The sequence below is a fragment of the Symsagittifera roscoffensis genome, chromosome 9 (genome assembly GCF_963678635.1).
Source record: "Symsagittifera roscoffensis chromosome 9, txSymRosc1.1, whole genome shotgun sequence".
NCBI classification, from domain to species: domain Eukaryota; kingdom Metazoa; phylum Xenacoelomorpha; order Acoela; family Convolutidae; genus Symsagittifera; species Symsagittifera roscoffensis.
The window spans coordinates 37,777,330-37,796,514 of NC_087070.1; the positions used below are offsets into that span (position 1 = coordinate 37,777,330).

Here is a 19,185-nt window from a genome sequence, read left to right on the forward strand (position 1 = left end):
CCATCCTGAAATGTTCGATTTGATTTGAGATTGCTTTTGATGTCGATCAGCTTAGTTGTCCGCGAAGTTGTCATTCGGAAAGAAAGAAATTTCATCCTCTTCTGGTGTCTCATCATCGAAGTACTGCCTGCCCAGAGCATCAAATGGTGGTTCTCCTCTCATGGCACATACTTAGATTTATAGTTGAATCTCGTCACCGCAATAGCCCAACTGGTTAATCTAGCTGATGCTGTATTCGGTAGCTCTCCGTCCGGCGCAAAGAAGTACTTCTAGGTTATATGGTTTGAATGCCGAGTAAAACAGCGCCGAGTAAGAAGTGCTTCAGTCGTGCGCCCCCAAATACGATTGCCAAAGCTTGTCGTTCTATGTTGGAGCAGTTGCGGTCAGCTGAGGACAGCTTTCTTGAAACGTAGCTCAGTGGATTACCCCGCTAACTGCCTGCTCTGAAGCATCAGCTGTCACAGTCACTTTTTTGTCCAGGGAGCAGGGTTGGACGACTGGTTTTGAGCAGAGTTCTTGTTTGATACACTGAAAGCACGTGCTGTCTTGGTCTGTCCATTCGAAGTTTTGACTCCGTAAGTCATTGAGCGGGAGATTTTCTGTGGCAAAGTTTGGAATCATTAGTCCGTAAAAGTTTGCGAGTCTACAAAAAGGTTGAAGTTCTTTGTGATTCAGCCTGTGATCTTCTCAACAAGCCTATCAACAGGCTTAATTCTACCAGTTGAATGGTAACAAATTAACAGTGAAACAGTTGTGATTGGTTTTGAGTTTGCAAGTTCTCAAAACAAGTTTGCAAGTTGCATGGTGAATTTTTTTTCTCTGAATTGACTGTTGACTTCGGTTATACGCTTTTCGTATTGCTCGCGGGATATTCTGCAGACAAGCAGGTTGTTTTGGAAGATCACCACGCCTTTGATTCCTTTGAGTATTTTATCAATGCAGTTTTCAAGGATCGAGGAACAGTTGTTCAACCTTTGAGGCTGTCGACACATCTTGAACAGCTCCTGTTGGGTGTTGGTTGTGCTTACGTCTTTTGCTGAACATCAAGTTTGATTTAATAATAAGCTCTCGAGTGGTCATTTTCTGCAGTACTTGGCTCCATGCAAAATGTGGAAAATTGCCTCCATGAGGGGTAACGATTAATTTTCATCCATTACTTTGTTTTGAGGTGAAGTTGTAGTCGGCACAGACTGTGAGATCACCACTTTACCGCCAAATAACTGAAACTGCATTGGTAACTCCTCGTGGCTGAACTGGCTTGTGAAATAACTGTTTGACCATGTCCTGTAGCAATGCTTTTTAATTTTACTGCCCCTTTCATCGGCAATGGAGTTTTGCGTGCCTTACAGCAAAGTGATTGGACTCCACACTTCAGCTTCACCTTGGCCTTGTATCCTTTGACTAACGGCAATGTCTCTGAGAGCCCATGTATCGATTACTGGTTTTGTAACAGATTGCGTCCAAGGGGCCCAAAATCCTGGTTCAATCGTACTACTACCAGGGGTACACCTTTGAGTAGACTGAACCATTCCATTTCAGGTCACATTTCAAATTTCCTTTGAAGTAGAGTCTGTGTCCACATATGCTTCTAAAGTCCTAGCAGTTCCAAATACAATAGGTTTTCCAAACTTCTTCCAGATGCTCGACGATATCACTGTTGTATCAGCACCTGTGTCCAATTGCAGTTTCACATCACTGTACTGACCTCAAAGTCACTTTCCCATGCAGCGGCCTTGCCGATGAGACTTAATGCAAAAAACTTTCAATTTTAATGACGCTGTCAGTGCTTTCTAATCTTTCTCTGAGAACTGATTCTCATCAGCATGATGCTTTACTCGCTTTTCAATTCTGCCTTTATTTGTATTGATGGTGCTCAACTTACCGTCCTATTTTACCACACGTTTATTTGTATTAATGTTGCTCAACTTACTGTCCTATTTTACCACATCTTACCACGCAATGTGTCGTATTTTACCAGATGAGTTACCTTCCTTTACCAACTGTAGGACACGATTTATCCTCGTTTGATTTTCCCCAAAATTTTAGACATTCCAATTTATTACCAACGACAATTTTGTTTAATAATTACTGGTTTCTGAAGGTTGATTTAGAATTGTATGTAGTTTTTTGTTTAAAACTAACTTAAGAGGTCCCAGCAAAAAGCTGCGTTTGATCGCTAAACCGTAAACCAGTGGGGGAAGCTTACCAAAACCGTTCAGTATATTCGTCGTCAAAGTTTCATTAAAACTGAACGCTCGATCGGATCTTGGCTTGTTCAGCAGCAACCACACGTTCCTCTAGGTCTGCAGTTGTCTCGTACCATAAAAGCGATCTCACTGGTTGTCATCTCGCCGAGGTTTTTCAACAAAAAAAAAGGTTCCTCAACTTCAAGACCTATTCTCTTACAGTTCCACTTTAAGAGTTTTAATTTCGATAAGTTAACGTTTTTAGGCCATCGGTCAAACGACTGTTGATCAGCTTTCGTTGATATGCGAAGATAACCACATAGCTGGGTCTCGGATCGGATCCCCAGATTACGTGATTACTCCTAAAAACACGACTCGAAATCCATTGCTTACTATGTGTTTAGTGACAGTTAAATACTGAATCGATTGGGGATGGATTGACTTTTTCTCTTTCTAGCTACTCATGCTCCAAAACACTAAATAAAATCGGAATTAATTCAACTATTCAGGGCATTACAGCAGCTAAAAAGTATATATTACAATCTACTGAGTCTCTGGGCACCGGGCGTACAATTCTGTTCTTCTCCTGGGATAACGCTTTTATTTCCTCAATCTCGTGGCACGGGAGGGTACGAATCCACTCCGGTTGTCCCACTGAAGCCTCTTTTCTTCCTATCTTCTTCGGTTAATTGTCTTATCGTGCGTGATCGTCACGATAAAATACTCCGCTTTTTCTTCTTTTTTTTCTCGACTTATTCAATCGACGTTCTCGCTCGTTGTGTTGTTCCCGTTTTTTTCTGGTCAAAATGGCCAGAAACGTTTTTTCTACGTTTCCGGGAAATAACCTGTTGACAATCGTATGTTCTCGTCGGAGGGTTCGAATGGCACATACTCCTTGAAAAGTTCCTTCAATGTCCCCATTGAACGCATAACTCCGGGTTATCTTCAAGTGTTGATCCAGTTTTATTTGATCAACTTTACACATCGCCTTAGAAAATAAAATTTATCTACGTCACCTCAACTCACCTGCGTATCATAAATAGCATTGTACTACATTTCACTGCCTTTGAACATTTTCACAAAATTTGCACTATGAGGAGTGTCCTTGATAAATTTCTTTTCTGACTACTTACGTCATTTCACCATAAAACTTCTTCTCGCTCTCGTTGATTTAAAAAAGATTTTAAAATTAACTTAATCTCACTCACAAAGCATATACGCTGAATGGACTTCAGTCAGCTTTAAATAGGTAAATATACTCACCTAAGGTCTACATAAATCAATAACCATCAACTAAAATTTTCCTTTGTAATTCAACAATTGCAACAATTCCTAACAGTTTCAAAGTCTGGTCTGACCCAACAACATCAAAACAAAAGGAAAGGTTTAAAAGTTTGATTAGTTCAAGTTTTCACACACTACAACGGTTAAGTTTTCCATCTCTCTCCACTTCTACTTCGTGTCTCGTCTTCAATCTTCACTCCCTTGTTTCTTGTTCCTGTTCACCCATCTCGCTGTCTTCCAGGACTTTCTGCAGCATGTCAAAAAAGTTACGGGCCGTACCCCAGTTTTCTCGTTCCAACAACCTCTGTTTACAACGGGGCAAAAGATCTACCTTTACTTTCTGCACCCTATTCGTGCAGAAGCTGTTATGCAGACACAGGCTCACATTACGCTCTAGGTCAGCTTGTAAGACCTCTTTTTCCTCCTGACATGGTGTGCAAGAAATCCCAGCTACTCATTTTACCGCTGTAGGCACAGTTCCTATGTGTTACGAATGCTCTCGTATAGGCTCCCGGTCGTATATCTAGCTTGAAGGACTGATAGGCTTCCGTGTTTCGGTACATTTGACGCTTCGCGCGTTCATATACCCATGCTGTCATCACTGCACGGAACCAATGCATCAGTCTCTGTCTTGCCCGCATCCTTTCGATCGCTCTAAGTATTCTCAGAACTTTCCAGATGGTCCTGAAAAGGTCCAGGCTGTTGTTAAATTTCACGTTGCTCAGTTGCTTAGGCGTCGGCACGCTCGTCCCCGCGTTGACTTGAAACCACCTCACTGCAATCATGGCACTAACTACCACGATCGATACATGTTGGCTTTGGTCAGGCAATGCCATAGAGAACAACTCCTCCACGTCCCACACTAACAATAAAATTCCGCGTCTGGGGTACCATAACGTCTCAGGGATATTCCCATGGGTATCAAAATGTTTCTCCAGGTCCGGCATCCTGAAGCTTCTAGCAATGGTTCCACCTCTATCATGGTTTGGTGCATTCTATCCTTCTCATCTAAGGTGGGGAATTCAGTCGGTAATGCTCCACTTGCCTTATTTTTCTGGAATTCACTCACATTACCCTCGCTCAACTTCATAAAGTTTTCACACACTAGGTCTTAAAACTCGCCTTCTGATCTCTTCGGGACAGCCCGAATGATCTTTGTTAGCAACTCATACGACCTTTCTGACATTCCGGCCAATCTTACCCATTTTGGTACTGAGAAGAGTTGATCAACCATTACCTGATGTGTCCTCGCATCTAATACTACCATGCGCGTGGGATATTTACTGTCACAGTATGGTGCAGAGCTTGAACCCACTAGGCACTTCGAGCCAGCCCAGCAGGTCTATGATATGCCTCACTATCTTTCAGATTCATCTCATTTTCCAGAGCCTCTCGCCAACCTCCAATTTTCTGTTCGGTCTGTAACGCTCCAGGGAACACTTACCCACTCAAGGACGTGACCAGCTCATGAGAACGTTTCAATGTTTCAATCGAGCTGACCATGCTTTAAAATTCAAAGGTGGTCATCAGGATCACTTCCGTCACTCCATGGCAATCCGCAATCAATTCCATCTCACTTTTGTCCAACATCTCAATCTTCCATACAAATTGGCTAGTTTCACTCAACGTTTTTAAGCAGTGACCGTTCCCACATACATATCCTTTCATTTCAGAGCTGGAAGCTAGGCAAGTGCCCTTCTTCATCCAGTCGCTTGAGAATTCGGTTTGGACGGTTCCGTGGGTTGTCTGTCATCCTGCTTTGTTATTTTAGAACCAACAGGTGGTGTGTCACGGCTAAGTCGTGTAGACTCCCATCCTCATCCAAATCTAGTGCGACGTCGGCCGTCATATCCCATGTCAAACCGGCATTCCCACACGGTCACCTAGCTGTTTTTCAAGCGACCTTCCCATGAACCTTATTCAAAGCTCACTTGCCTTTTTAGCTCTGGAACCGAGGGTTCGACCACTCGTTCCTCTAAGATAATTCCCACTTTTGGCTGTTCAATCGTTAACATGCAGCTTTCCTTCCTTCTTTCGACCCAGAAATCGACGACTATAAACTGTTCGAAGTCAAAATATGCCTCCCTTGCTTCCTGCTCTTTGAAGGGGTTGTACGCCATTCAGGGTATGCCTGACACGTACTGAAATGACTTCAGTTTACCCAAGGTTGCGTAGTCCTTCGGATCTCTTGCCCTCTCAATTTATCCTCGACCCATTTTGAGCTCCTTATTGGAGTATCTCAACACCTCCTCTAGTCTTCGGTAGCTCTCAACATCATTAGACTCCTTGGTCGGTATTTGCACAGGCATGTCCTGGTATAAATCCAGCAGAGTCTACAGCAAAATCCGTTCACGATCAACTCCCCCTTGCCGAATGGCTTTCATACATTCTTCTCACAACACAGGAGTGGGGATGCGATACACCACGAATCTCACAAAACTATGGGCATCTTTACGTTTGACCCATGCTATTGCAGAGTCATCTCTGCTGATCATTACACGCAGGGATTCCATCAGTTCCAATTCCTGTTCCTTCGATCTCGTATCGTTACTAAACTCGTATTCCGATTTTTAATACCCATCAGGCACCATGCCAATCGTACTTGCAACTCGGTCACTACGCATGGGTATGCCACATACGCCACCACCGTTGAAGGTGCAGTCATCGTCTTGTCCAAGTATCTTTGGAAGGCGACCCTCCGAGAGATTTTTAACAGCTATTCCAATCCACTCTCATTTGCCTCCGATGGCATCACATTGCCATGCTCCTTTCGTTTCACATTGGAGCCGTCCGTTAATTCTTGTATATATTCTTGCATGGCTTTCATTTCACTCCAAGCCATCAAGTGCCCTCTCGCCGAGTTCCTCGCCTTGTGAATCTCCACATAGCTGCTAACTGAGTCATGTACTGCAATCCGGCTGTACTCGACTTCGTTCGTGCCTTGTTCATTCGCGAGGGCTTGTAGTCATCAAGCCTACCAGAGCCACACTGGCTGATGACTTCCATCTCGAGTTTCGTGACCGCCAAGGTTCTTACGCTCCTTCTCTATTTCGTGGCTGTTGAGAACAAGCCGGCTAAACACATAGGTGGTATTAGGTTTTCTTTTTCTCCCCCACCCAGTGCCGCACGATCCCCTTGCCCATTCTCATTCGTGCGAGACACTTTCGCTAACGAGATCACCACTACATTCGCCTTCGACTTTATTACCCTTTGATTGACTATTTTGATCCCTACTGTTTCTTTAAATCTCTTCGGCCCTTTCTTGGCTCGCTTGACGGGTTGCTTTCTCGTGATCTGGTAATCATCGGCTCTGTCCTCCGTAACTGACTTGGTCCAACCGTCAGACTCTGTGGAGCTCATTAGTTTCCCTAGCACTTCGCGCGTAATTGGTTGATTCAAACCCACCTCCATTATGGACTGGAAGGATACCCTCATTGTCTCAGGAAGGATACCCTCATTGTCTCATCAATTCTCCTTCTCCTAGGTTACTCGTGGAAAAGCTTCTGTGCATCCCCTCTCCGAGAGTCCGATGTCAGACCTACTGGACCCACTGGAGACAGGCCGGCTGGTGCCTCCTTTGTGGGGGACATAAATGAAGATGGCGTCATCAACAAAAGAGGCCCACCGACTTCCCCGTCGTCATCATTTTCACTGAACTGATACTCTAGCTAGCAAGTCCCTCTCCCGCGCGCCTTATTCTAGTCCGCTCGTTTTGTCTTCTTTACCTTCCATGAGATCGTCATCCTGGTCCATTGCGTCATCGTCATTGGCATCTGGTTTCGGTCCAGTTCCCGAAGGTCCCTGCGCATATCCACGCCAGAATCCGGCCGAGCCGGCACAGTCAGGTCCCCTGCGTGGTAGAATAGCTCATGGTTCACCAGGAATTCCACCGACTCATCGCCATGCGGCGCCAGCTCATCCACATGTGGATGTCTCCTCTGCACTCCCTTAACAGTTCCAATAATATCACTTTCAACTCTCCAGGCCACTTCAGCCGGGACCAATCAACGGCTGGTGTAAACACGTTGATCCATATATCAGCTGAAACCCCGGGCTTCCTGGAAGGTGGTACTTTAATCTTCTTTCGGCTCCATGCATCAGGAAAAATGAAATCAAACGTATGCATCGCGGCAACGTTCCAGCTGATGAAGCGCGGCTCTATCCCTTCACTTTCCGTATTTTCTCTTCCGCGTCACGAGCCATTCCGATGCGAGGGGCAATGGCAGGATACATGACTCCCAGCAGCATCCTCCTAATCGGGGGGTACGGAGGGCATTGGTCCGGCAGTGGCCTAGAACCTGCAAGCCACACCTGTTGATTCTCCCTAACGAGGATACGCTTCCGGCCAAGCCGGGACTCGCATCGACTCGCCAGAATCCTTCAATATCGGTCGCTGATTCCAGAGCTTGGGGTTGAATTGAATATGGGAAAGGTCTTCACCGCCCATTTGACACTTGAATTTGTTATTGAAGTCCATCAATATCCATCCCGTCTCTTATATTCTTCTAAACAGTCTGTCATCACTGGCCAACCCTCTCAGCTCCTTTTGTTGCACCCAACTTAGCGCAGAACAATCCACTACTGAGACTAGGTTGACATATTATACTGAATTCCTATATGCCTTTACCTGCACATCAGGAAAAACGTGCGACATCACTGGTCCATACAGTACCGTGACCAACTCTCTCAATCCCGAACTAGAGAAACCGGATCGATCCGCATCATCCTAGCCAGATCGGTTGACTCCACTCAAATACTTAATATAATAGTATCACAAAAATTCACAAGATTTTAAAACCAACACACAAAACACAATTGACAATAAAATAAGAAAACACCCCATAGGTGACAGCGATCTCTCGCTTCAGCATCCCTTGACCGCCACAGATATCTGATATCACTGCCTCGTTTAAATCTAGCAATTATTCATAAAATAGCAGTGATGGTTTCAATAACAGACAAACAAAACTTAATCTTAAAGAGAAAGGCTTCCCTCAATTGGAACACTCCAAACAAACGAAGCCCAGGACACTGTCTTCTCAAGTGAGAGTGTCTTGCCTAATACAATCACCAAGGCCCTTTTTTGTGTGTCCTGCGATTGCTCCAGCTGTCCTATTAAGTAGCTCAAGGCAACCTCTGATCAAAAATATCTAGAGTCAAAGCAATAGCTCTCCCATACTCGGTCAGTTCCAAGTGCACGAGAGTAGGAAACAACTTTCTCTTCTCTAGTGAGTGTGTCTTGTCAAATACACTCACCGAGGTCTTCATTTATGTGTTCCCGGGTTACCCGAGCTCTCCTTTTGAGTGGCTTGAGGCAACCACACGGCCAAAATGACAATCGAAAAAAATTTGTTAGGGTTTTTCTGATGAACCCGATTTAGAATCCAAAGTTGATCGCAAATCTCCGGGTCAACTGGGCTATTTTATTCTTAAGCCGATCCTCTAGTCGACCTTAGGTTTCGACCTTAAAGGGATGTTCAAGATGTTTAAATCACCCGGAGGTTCCCTCCAATTTTCCGCTAAGGATGGTTGTTAACGGGCCTAAGTCACCTCGGAGAGTTACTTCGGAAGGTTACCTCGTGTGGTACCTTAAACAGCCGACTTGCTTCGGAGGGTCCTCCTAAATTCATTAAGGAGGATCAATAAGAGGCTTACTACGCTCCGGAGGTTTATTTCGGAGGGTCCCCTCAAATTTCCGATTTTTCAAGTTTCGTTTCAAAGGGGTCTCCTGCTAGTGTTAAAATGAGTCCAAACAGGCTAACTGGGGTGTTATTTAAATTATCTCGGAGGGTTCCCCGTGGCAAATTTCTACTAAGGAGGGTTGTTAAGGGTCTTAACTGACTCCATAGGTTTGCTTCGAAGGTTTCCCCAAAGCTTAAAAAAATAAATGTTTTCACTGCGGGAAAGCTTCCGATTGAGGTCTAGCTTGCTTTGAACAAGGTTGGTTGACACGGTCAACCTACCCAGTAGGATTAAAACGTGGTTTCATAATAATTTCTGCCGCTCGGAGTTTTCCCCAAAAATTGGAGACTCCGAACTATTAAATCCTAAAGAAAACTTCTTTCCTGAAGTTATCAACCTAAAAACGGTTGCGGTTCAAATAATTGATCAAAAACGTTGACTTATGGTACCAAAATTATTCCGATCGGTTTGCTAGTTTTTTGACACTACCTATATAGGTTCTCAGAGTTTTTTTCCGCGATTCACGCTGAAAAGGCTAAAAAAACTTGAAACGAGCGTAGTAGCCCTGTGCAGTACTGCATTAAGGCAAAAAACGGGACCAAAATTGGTTTGGAAACAAACTTTTTGTCAAAAACTATCAAATTTGGACCCTTTGTTTTGCCAGCAGGCTCCTAACGCAAAAGTTTTTATCGCTTTAACTTTAAAACTCAATGGTTCAATCCTCAAAACATATTGACGAAATTCGCAAAATTACAAAAATGTTCGTCGAAAGATTTTATGTTTACCAACATCTACTGAGTCTTTTTCCGCGCGGTTTCTTTAAATAGGGGGCTTAAACTTCGTAGTAGCCCACTGAGCAAAAGCTTTTTGTTGTTCGAAAAAACTTGGATATTTCATAATTTTTGGGGCTAACAGTTTGGTCGAAAATCGTTATCTTCGACAAAATTAGGGTGTTTTTCGTGTGTAAATTTTTTTTCGTGAGATAAGCAATATATACTAAGGATAATAACTTATTAGTTGACATTAATCAATTTTACGACACCTTCTTTTACACCAAAATACCCAAATTAGGACCCTTCACTGAAATTCGCAACCGATGGAGGGTACAATCGGAACGCGCCAATCGTGTCCCCTTCCACTTAAGTTTTAATGAAATAGTACCCGAACGATACTAAAACTGTGTTAACGGTACCCAACATTCGTTGTAAAATGTCCTTGTTGCCTCTTGTTGATTTTGGAACACGTCTGTCAGCTTGCCACTCTACCCTCCGGTCACCGGCCAATTTATCATTAAATACTCAAACAACACTCAAGGGATGGTACCTAACCCACCATCAAAACACTCAATATTTCGCTCAGAAATGATATCATTCAACCTGAAATAACAACAAATAAGAAGGTCCGATCACACCTCGTCCGGAAAAAATATATAAACTGTCATTTAATATTTTTACTGTTTTTGTTTTTTTTTTGGTTTTTTTTTCTGTTTTTTGTACTTTTATGATTCCAAGTAGATTTATTTTTGGCTTTTTCTTGGTTATACGTTATTTTTGCTTGGTTTTACGCTTTCTCTTTAAATGTTTTTGATCCCAGGGCATTGGGATAAGCGGGCTCATGACCTCCCACCTAACCCTCCGGCCCCCATAATTTTCGGTCTTAACTAAGTTATAAAGCTAAATCGTGCCAGGTGGGTCCTGTAGTACCATACAGGACATTAAGGTCCCTAACTCGGGCATACGCCCGGAGTGGAGGGTTCGTCGCTGAAACGTTTGCTGATCATGATGGTGTTTGCCTTTAACAGGCCCATAAAAACGTCTCTGTAACATTCGCCCAAAAATTACACAGTGACGGAGCGTAGAAAAAGAACCTATTGACAAATGGCAGGCGTCAGTTACCTTGATTTTACTCGTTTTTCACCGTCTAGACCTAGCCACTTAGATTTCTGACCTGTTTAGGGGTAAGTAAAAAGTTAACAATTTTAGGCCATCGGTCAAACGACTTTTGATCAGCTTTCGTTTACATGCGGAGATAAACACATAGCTGGGTCTCGAATCCCCAGACTACGTGATTACTATTACAAAGACGACTCAAAATCCATTATTTACTATGCTTTTAGTGTCAATTAATTACTAAATTCATTGAGGATAGATTGACTTTTCCTCTTTCTAGCTACTCGTGCTCCGAAAAACTATATAAAACCGGATTTAATTCGGATTTAATTCAACTATTCAGGGCATCACAGCAGCTAAAAAAAGTATAGATTACAGTCTACTGAGTCGCTGGGCACCGGGCCTCCAATCCGTTCTCCTTCAATCTCGTTGCACGAGAGGGTAAGGATCCGCTGCGGCTGTTCCACTGAAGCCTCCCTTCCTTCTATCTGCTTAAGTTAAGTGTCTTACCGTGCGTGATCGTCACGATAAGAGACTCCATTTTTTCTCTTGTTTTTCTCGACTTGTTCATTCGATTTTCTAGTCCGTTGTGTTTTTCCCATTTTTTCAGGTCAAAATGGCCGTTTTCTAAGTTTCCGAGAAATAATCAGATGACAATCGTAATTTTGAAGTTTAAAAGCTCCAGATCATTCCGACTCTCCTTTTCATCACGAGTTTGTCCTTAACGACGTCATTAACGTCTGTTTTGTTCTCGTCGGAGGGTTCGACTGTGCTAAACCGGCGGAATGGCTCAATTTTTATCATTGTAAGTTAGGTTATCCTAGGGTTCATAAAAATATCTTGAACATTTGTTTCATAGTGACGAACTTCAGTTTTCAAGGTATTTCAATTTATTGATTAATTGCGTGTCAAATTGTTACTTTTTTTAAATCTCACAGTTTGCAAAACTTTGCATCATCGCAAAATAAACCAATATTTCTCAAATTGACGATTCGTTGAGGTGGCGATGCTTTTAGAAGACAACAAAATTTGCAATAATAAGAAAATATAAATAAAACGTTCTGGTAAACGAAATTAACCAACATCTGAGACTTATAGTATGGTTTTGTTTCAAATGGGTGAATTGCGTCGTTTTGGGACTCAGCAATTTTCTTCTAGGCGCAAGGAAATTAGTTCTTGATCAAAAATTGTCTAAGTCGTTCGCCCGAGAGTAGAAGAAGAAGAAAAGGAGAAAAAGAAGAAGAAGAAGAAGAAGAAGAAGGAGATGAAGAAAAAATTAATTCCCTTAAATAATAAATTGAGGCAAAACTAAAAACAAAAATTTCAAATCATGATCGACAGTTTGAGCAGGTGCACTTCAAGAACCATGAACACGAGTTCAGTTGATCAAAAGTTGACACAGTTCTCTCTAAAAGAAGTTCTTTGACTCTTCTCTTGAAAGACTCGAGGGGAGCAAAGATGTCTACACCAAGACGGATCAACTCTTTGACCGATTTCTCAACGCGGTGGAAGACGAACTTCTCAGTCTGCCACTTCTTTGCTGTTTGAATTGTGCAGCGGATGCTGGATTTCCGGCTGGTGGTCAATTTTAAAAAAATAAGCAGAAAACGGCAATTCTGTAAGAGCATGTAACATTTTGTAGAACAGTAACACATCGTTGAAAATAAGATGGTAACAGATAGGCAGAGTTTTCATGAGAAATAACTGGTCTTTTTAGGGTATTGAACCAATGACCCATTTCAGACATTTTTGATTGAAACTTTCAAGATTTCGGAGAGTAAAATCATACCGAAAACGACGGTCTAATTTTTGCCTCTAAGTGTTTTTTTTGTGCCTCTAAGGAAGAAGAAGCCAAAAATTAATTTGGAACCAAAAAAAATGGCTTTAACTAAATAAACTTTTTCTTCTAAACTTTGAACGAACATTAAAAGTTATTTCAAAATATCCAATTTTGTCTTTATAGCTCATAAAATACGTTAATCTCTACCTGCATGCTTTAGTTGTTGGCTTTACTTGCTAACATTTAAAGACGCAAAACTTAACGTTAAAGAGTACTTCTCGCCACTCAAAACATTTTCGGAAGTTTTCAATTTCGAAAAAAAAACCCAATTGAAAAAAAATTGATCTGATGAAAAAATCGACCTTATTTGACGCTTATCTTCGCAATGTTTTGAGGTGAAAATAACTAGAAACAAATTAAAGGAAATTTCTTTGAAATTGGAATAGGTCATTGTTTTGTTTTTCATATCACAGTTGGGTTTCCAGTTAATAAATTTAAACTCAAAGCTTTTCGAAACAAAACCAACAAAGAGATATATGAACAAACGAGCACAGACTATCAGTCAAATCCTGGCTATAGTCATATAGCTTCATACAGCGTCTGTCAGATAAAACTTTACCAGAAAAGTCTAGTTTTTTAGTGTTAGAGCTTAGGTACTGAACTTGATAAAATAAGTTTGCAGATGGAAACATTACTTTTCAATTGTTCTATTTTTGATCTCAGATTAAGTAATCTTGAAAAAAAAATGAATTAAAATGGGCCCATCCGTCATGCGACGGTACGCGCACAAGTTGGATAGGGCCGTACCAACACTATATAAATACATCGGCAAAGTTTTATGAATAAATCAAGTCGATACTAATGCATCAAGAGAAATTTCAATTAAAATCTACCCTCCTCGTTTATAGCACAGATAGAATTGTCTATATTTGATGTATTTTTAAGATTTATGCACCCCCTAAAGCAGAGGATTGCACTCCTCAGAAGTACAAAAATTACTTTTTTTCTTATAAAGTTTATTGAGTCGGAGTAAGATTCCTTCCGTTTCTCGCTTAATTTCTCTGCTAGTTTCTGGATGGTTTTTGTAGAGCCTGGTGCTGCTTCTCTGGTCCACGCAAAAATAAGTGGAACAAAACTGCTGTGATCCACATCCAGAACTCTTTGTTGGTCATTTATTGTTTTGACACTCTCATGATTTTGTAGACGTCAGATATAGTTTTGGGGCGGGATTTAGCATGGGGGTTGAAAATTTTTACATCGAAAAAGGTTCGGCTGAATCGGCCTCCCCAGAGTCCATCTGCCTTGATCTCAAGTCGTGCGTCATCTTCAGTAGTGGTTATTTTGTTGTGAAAGCTTTCGTCTTCCAACGATTGAAGTTTCGGCTCTATTTCAACATCATGGCATACTTCGTCCAGGAGTGTCACAAAGGTATCTCGAACTTCAGTATGTCTTAGGTGAGTGTATCCACCTTTGGGACAGTGTAGAGAGTGAGTCAGTGTGAACGGTTGTCGACATGGGCATGTATGTGGGGTGTTTGGTGGTTCCCATCCATATCTCAGATGTAATCCATCTTTATACTCTGATTTGTTAAGGGAAAAATTATTTTTAAGGGTAGCACGCTTAGCCAATTCGATGCTCCTTTCTGTGACGCTAGATTTATTGTCTGTTTTTTTTTCTGATGAGCAATTTTCCATAATATTTGCTTTTTTTGAGAGTGTGATGTTCTGTCTCTTAGTTTTGATGTTTCTATTTATCAGAGTTTGTTCCGTTTCAGCTATTTCTGGATAACTGTTTTCTAACGTGTCACAAATGGCTTGTGATCACCCATAATTTCTGGAAAAGTCCGTGTTACTGAGGAGGTCTAATCCTCCCATTTTTAGTGGTAGTGCAAAAAGGTTGCAATCTTCATCGGTTATATGGTTTTGTTTTCACCAGTAATACTAGGAAATAGCTGATGTCTTACATTTTTCTCAATTTCATCCATTTTCTTAAATGTTTCTGGAGTCGTTATGGCTTAAAGCTTAATTTTCTTCAACCTCCCTTAGTGTAGCAGGAGTAGGCATTTTGTGGTGATGTTTTACCTATTTTGGAAAGCTTTTCAGTTAGGATAGCTGTCTTTTCAATTTCGCTTTCCATGTATTAATCGCATGCTGATGGTGTTCCTATAACCAATCCAAGGAGCCTATAACCGTCTACCATTGTAATATTTGTGCCTTCGAATACGTTTATGACGCTGTCACGCCGTTTTTCTTTTACTATGAGTTGACATTTGGAAGGCTTCACGTTGTATCCGAAAGCCTTTCCGTGCACATCCAGGTTGTCCAGTTTTGCGCGGAGACTCTTAAGATCACCTTCAGCGCTTCCATCATCTGCGTATCATTTTTGGGTGACCTTTGGTTTTTGCAGGAGCTCAATCAGTGGGATTATCCCAATTCCGTACATAGCCATTGCGAGGGGATCACCTTGCGTTGTGCCTTCGGTAGATGTCAAAACCGTGTTATTGACACAGAGATTTGAGGGATGTTTATTTGATGAGGCCAGCGCATGATGTAGCGCCGGACAAAAAAATTCTACATGTTTAGAGCAAATTTTCTATTGAGCGGGTTGAAGGCATTTTCTGCATCAATAAGTAGTATGGCTTCCGTTTCTTGTTTTTCAAACGCTTTCCTCAAGCTGTGGATAGCATATTCGATTCCTTACTTCTGGCCTAAGCAGAATTGGAATTTTTTTCCGAGATTTTTAAGGTCTGATTTTATATATTGGTTGATATTTTTGCCAATTTTTCTTCTTAGAACTTCGCCTATAGCAATGGGCTGTATCCCTGGATTTTTGTTAGGTTTTCATGGGGGAGAACTTAAGTTCCTATTGTATAGGATAGTTTAGCAATTGTTTTGCAAAACTCAATGGATGTTTGGTTGAAATGAGTGAATATCCTCATCCATTCGCACGCATCTAGACCTGAGGGACCGTGGCTTCCATGCGTTTTCAGGTTTGATTTTCAAAATGTCTTGGCGTTTATTTGTTCGAATATAGAGGGATGGTATGGCATGTGTCTTCCTTTACTTCAGTTATATAGTTGGTGATCGCTGTTTTTTTTGCTTGAGGGTGATTTTCTTTCAGGATAATAAGGACTGTTTTTCCTCCTATAACTTCGTTTATGGGAGGTACTCCTTTTGTTTTCTTGTCTGAAAGGCAGCCAATGGCAGCAATTGTTTTGCTTGTACTCATTAGTTTATCGAATTGCTTAAATTCCTCGTTTACTTTGGACTTCTTCTGTTTTGTATGTCTAATTTGGAGAGCTTTCGCTTCAGTGAAAAGTTCGTCTAGTAGGCCCTGCTTCCATAAAATTATTCGGCGGCTTAGTGTTTTAGAATTTAATCCGTTTATTTTTGATTTTGTTTTGGGGAGCAGCAGATTAGGGAGAATCATTGCTGCTTTCATTGCGACGTTAGCATTTGTTGTTTCTTCTACTAATGACAACAGCTGCTGATTCAGTAATTCTATAAATTGGAAACCGGGCTTGTTCTTGCTTTGAATTATGAAGCGCGGTTTCCAGTTAACGACATTTTTATATATGTCGTTTATTTTAATTTCAAGTTTTTGGTCGATAAATTTCCAGGGGTTGCAGGGGACTGTAGTGATTGCTGGGGCGATTGATACGATTGTGTTGCGTTGGGCAGTACGTTTGTTTCAGGTGTTGATGGTGATATTTCTTTTTGAGTTGTGATGGGGCTGTGCTTGATGGTCTGTTGGTGGAGTTGAGCTCTTTTGCAAAGTTCTCGGCGGGTTGCATTGTATGCAGGAAAACCCGTCGTAATAAAATTTGCTGCTCTGTAGCTCGCTACATGAGACATGGATGTAAGCTTAGCAAATGACACACAAAATGCCTTCTTTTCGGAGGTGGCGTTTGCAAATATGGCAGTGCGTTTGATCGGCTATAATTTGGCAGCGAGGTGGGTAATTTAATGATGAATTAATACAAGTTAGCTGAGCGAGCAATAAACTGAAGATTTTGTTGCCATAAAATGAAAAATAAATACCAACTTTACAAAACATATTAGCACTAAAATTAACGTTTAGATTGGGGGAAAAATTCGGATTCTTGAGCGGTAAAATGTATTAATAAGGCGAAACAAAGAGTTATTTGGAGCACCTAAATTTCTGTTTGTGAAGTGATTATTTGCAGAAAGGATGGTTTTGAGGATAATTACCACATTGGGTTATCAAATTTATTAAAAATCTCCAATCATTAGCGAAGTCTGAAACCGTAGATGAGTTATCATTGAATCCGGCTACTATGTTAGCACAGTTCAGTTTCTGCGAGGGGTAGCGCGAGACAATATCGGCAAGGTCCGCTAGCTTTGCACCTCTGTACGAGTGAACCGTGGATCCGATATCTTTGGGGCTGCAGTACTTGGTCCTTGAGGTTCCTATTACCAGTTTTCTGCTCCACTTGGGTAGCCACTTCGGCATGTACTTCGGCACGGACGTTCACTAAAAGGGTACAAAAGGAGCAAAACAAGAGATAGAATTGATTGTAAAATGGTTTGTAGAGAAATGGATTTAAAAAACAAATATCAAAAAAGAAATTAAAGCGATTACAACCTGGTTTTTCACGGGCGGAGGTTCCGGCGGAGATATCCGGGTAGAGGGGGAGTATCGCTGCCTGACGAGCTTGTCTCTAAAATCCCGTACCGGGCCTTCTTCTTACAAGCAGACCATTATGAGCGTATCATGTCACATGAAGATATTTAATAAGTTTATCACAACAATTAGGTAACTTATCGCAACGAGTAAAATTTCTCGGATTTGTTTTCATTAAGTAGTTCTTTTTCAAAAAATATTTATCAACCAACTAGATGTTAGCTTGTCAAATTTGTTTATCAAAGTCAGTATATATTTATTCGAGCATGTTGATTTTTTTGAGAGGTAAAACCAAGACAAACATTTTCTCTCGCTATCCTTTAATTTGAGTTTCTACTAATAAAAAAAAGAAAATATCAAAATTATTTATTTTTTCTTGCTCACAGAGTGGTGCTGTAAAGTTTCGTTTTTTCACTGTGCAAATTTACTGATCCTATGGTTTATAAATGTCTTTCTTTTTTCAAGTAAGTTCATTTTTTTTGTTAAATAGCGTGTAAAAATTTTACCTTTTTAGATAAGCATCATCTCAACTTTGCATCATCCTAAATAAAACCATTTTTTTTTACGTCGGAGACGAAAATTTTTTTTTTTTAAAAGACAACAAGGATTGAATGAGGAAAACCAAGGAAACAAAATTAACAAACATCTTAGACATTATATTATGACCTTGTTTCTTATGGGTTGCTTGCATTGATTTGGGACACCAAAATCTTCTTCCAGGCGCGCGGAAATGGGTTCATGATCAGACACTATGTTAATCGCTTACCTGAAAGAAAAATTATAGCGCAAAACCACGGACTCTATATCATTTTCGATTTTGATTTTTTTTCAAATTTTTGTTCTTGTTTTGTGGATGGAGCCAAACTCAAACCTGGAAAACTAAAAAATCGTTCCAAGTGACTAATTTGTTTGTTCAAAAAATTGAACAAAAAAGTTTACAAAAACCCGTCTTAGGTTGTCATTGTTTCAAAAAAGATCATAAAATTTTTTCGCGTTTCTGGTTTCATTCCTAGTTTCTGTCGGCTCAATTTCTGATTGTTTTAAACTCTTTTTTTTATCTGGTAGGGCTTTTATATATAAATTTTTAAAGCATGAGGGCTTTTTTTAGTTTGAAAAATTTGTAGTATAACTGAAACTTCACAAATTTGTAAGTCTGATTTTGAGTTTTTTTAACTTTTTTTTCCGTTTTTTTAAAATATTCTAACAGTTCCAGTTTATGGTACATCGACTTAGTCAAAATTTTTTGCGTAATTTTGAGGGCACAATATATCTTTTAGGGGTTATAAGTTTCAGTTTGTATGGGTTGTAAACACTTTTTAGAAGTAATGAAAACTTTTTTAAAAACAGTTTTGTTTCCGACTCAACAGGTTTTGACTCAGTGTCGCCTTTGTTGCCGCTCGGTAAAGGAATTCAATTCTCTAAAGGTTGATTGTGAACTTTGTTTTTTGGGACCGACTACGAGTACACAGCATAATTCAATTTTAACACAATTTCGAAAAATATGCCCCAAAATTAAAATAAATACAAAGGAAGAACTCCTCATTTTAGGATCCCCAATCAGCGAACTTTGCCGACTCAAAATTAAGGGTTTTGAAATATCTCGGATTTCCTAGACAAACTAGACGCCCATTATGGCTTTTGCCTCCTGAAAAATTGCTTTAGCATGCCAAAACTCCTATATTTTTTGCGCACGAGACCTTGTTTTTGCAAAATGGTTTTT

General features: G+C 40.7%; 2 protein-coding genes across 2 annotated transcripts in view; one reads left to right on the forward strand and one right to left on the reverse strand.

The window, feature by feature from the left end:
• LOC134853894 (CCR4-NOT transcription complex subunit 7-like) overlaps window positions 1-17,598 on the reverse strand; it is a 219,398-nt gene extending 201,800 nt beyond the window's left edge. The window contains exon 1 of the mRNA XM_063869857.1: window positions 17,570-17,598. The gene's annotated coding sequence lies outside the window, so the exon portion shown is untranslated. The remainder of the gene's footprint in view (window positions 1-17,569) is intronic.
• The window catches only part of LOC134853897 (small ribosomal subunit protein uS11m-like), a 227,657-nt gene that overhangs the window by 179,340 nt on the left and 29,132 nt on the right, over window positions 1-19,185 (forward strand). The window lies entirely within an intron of this gene.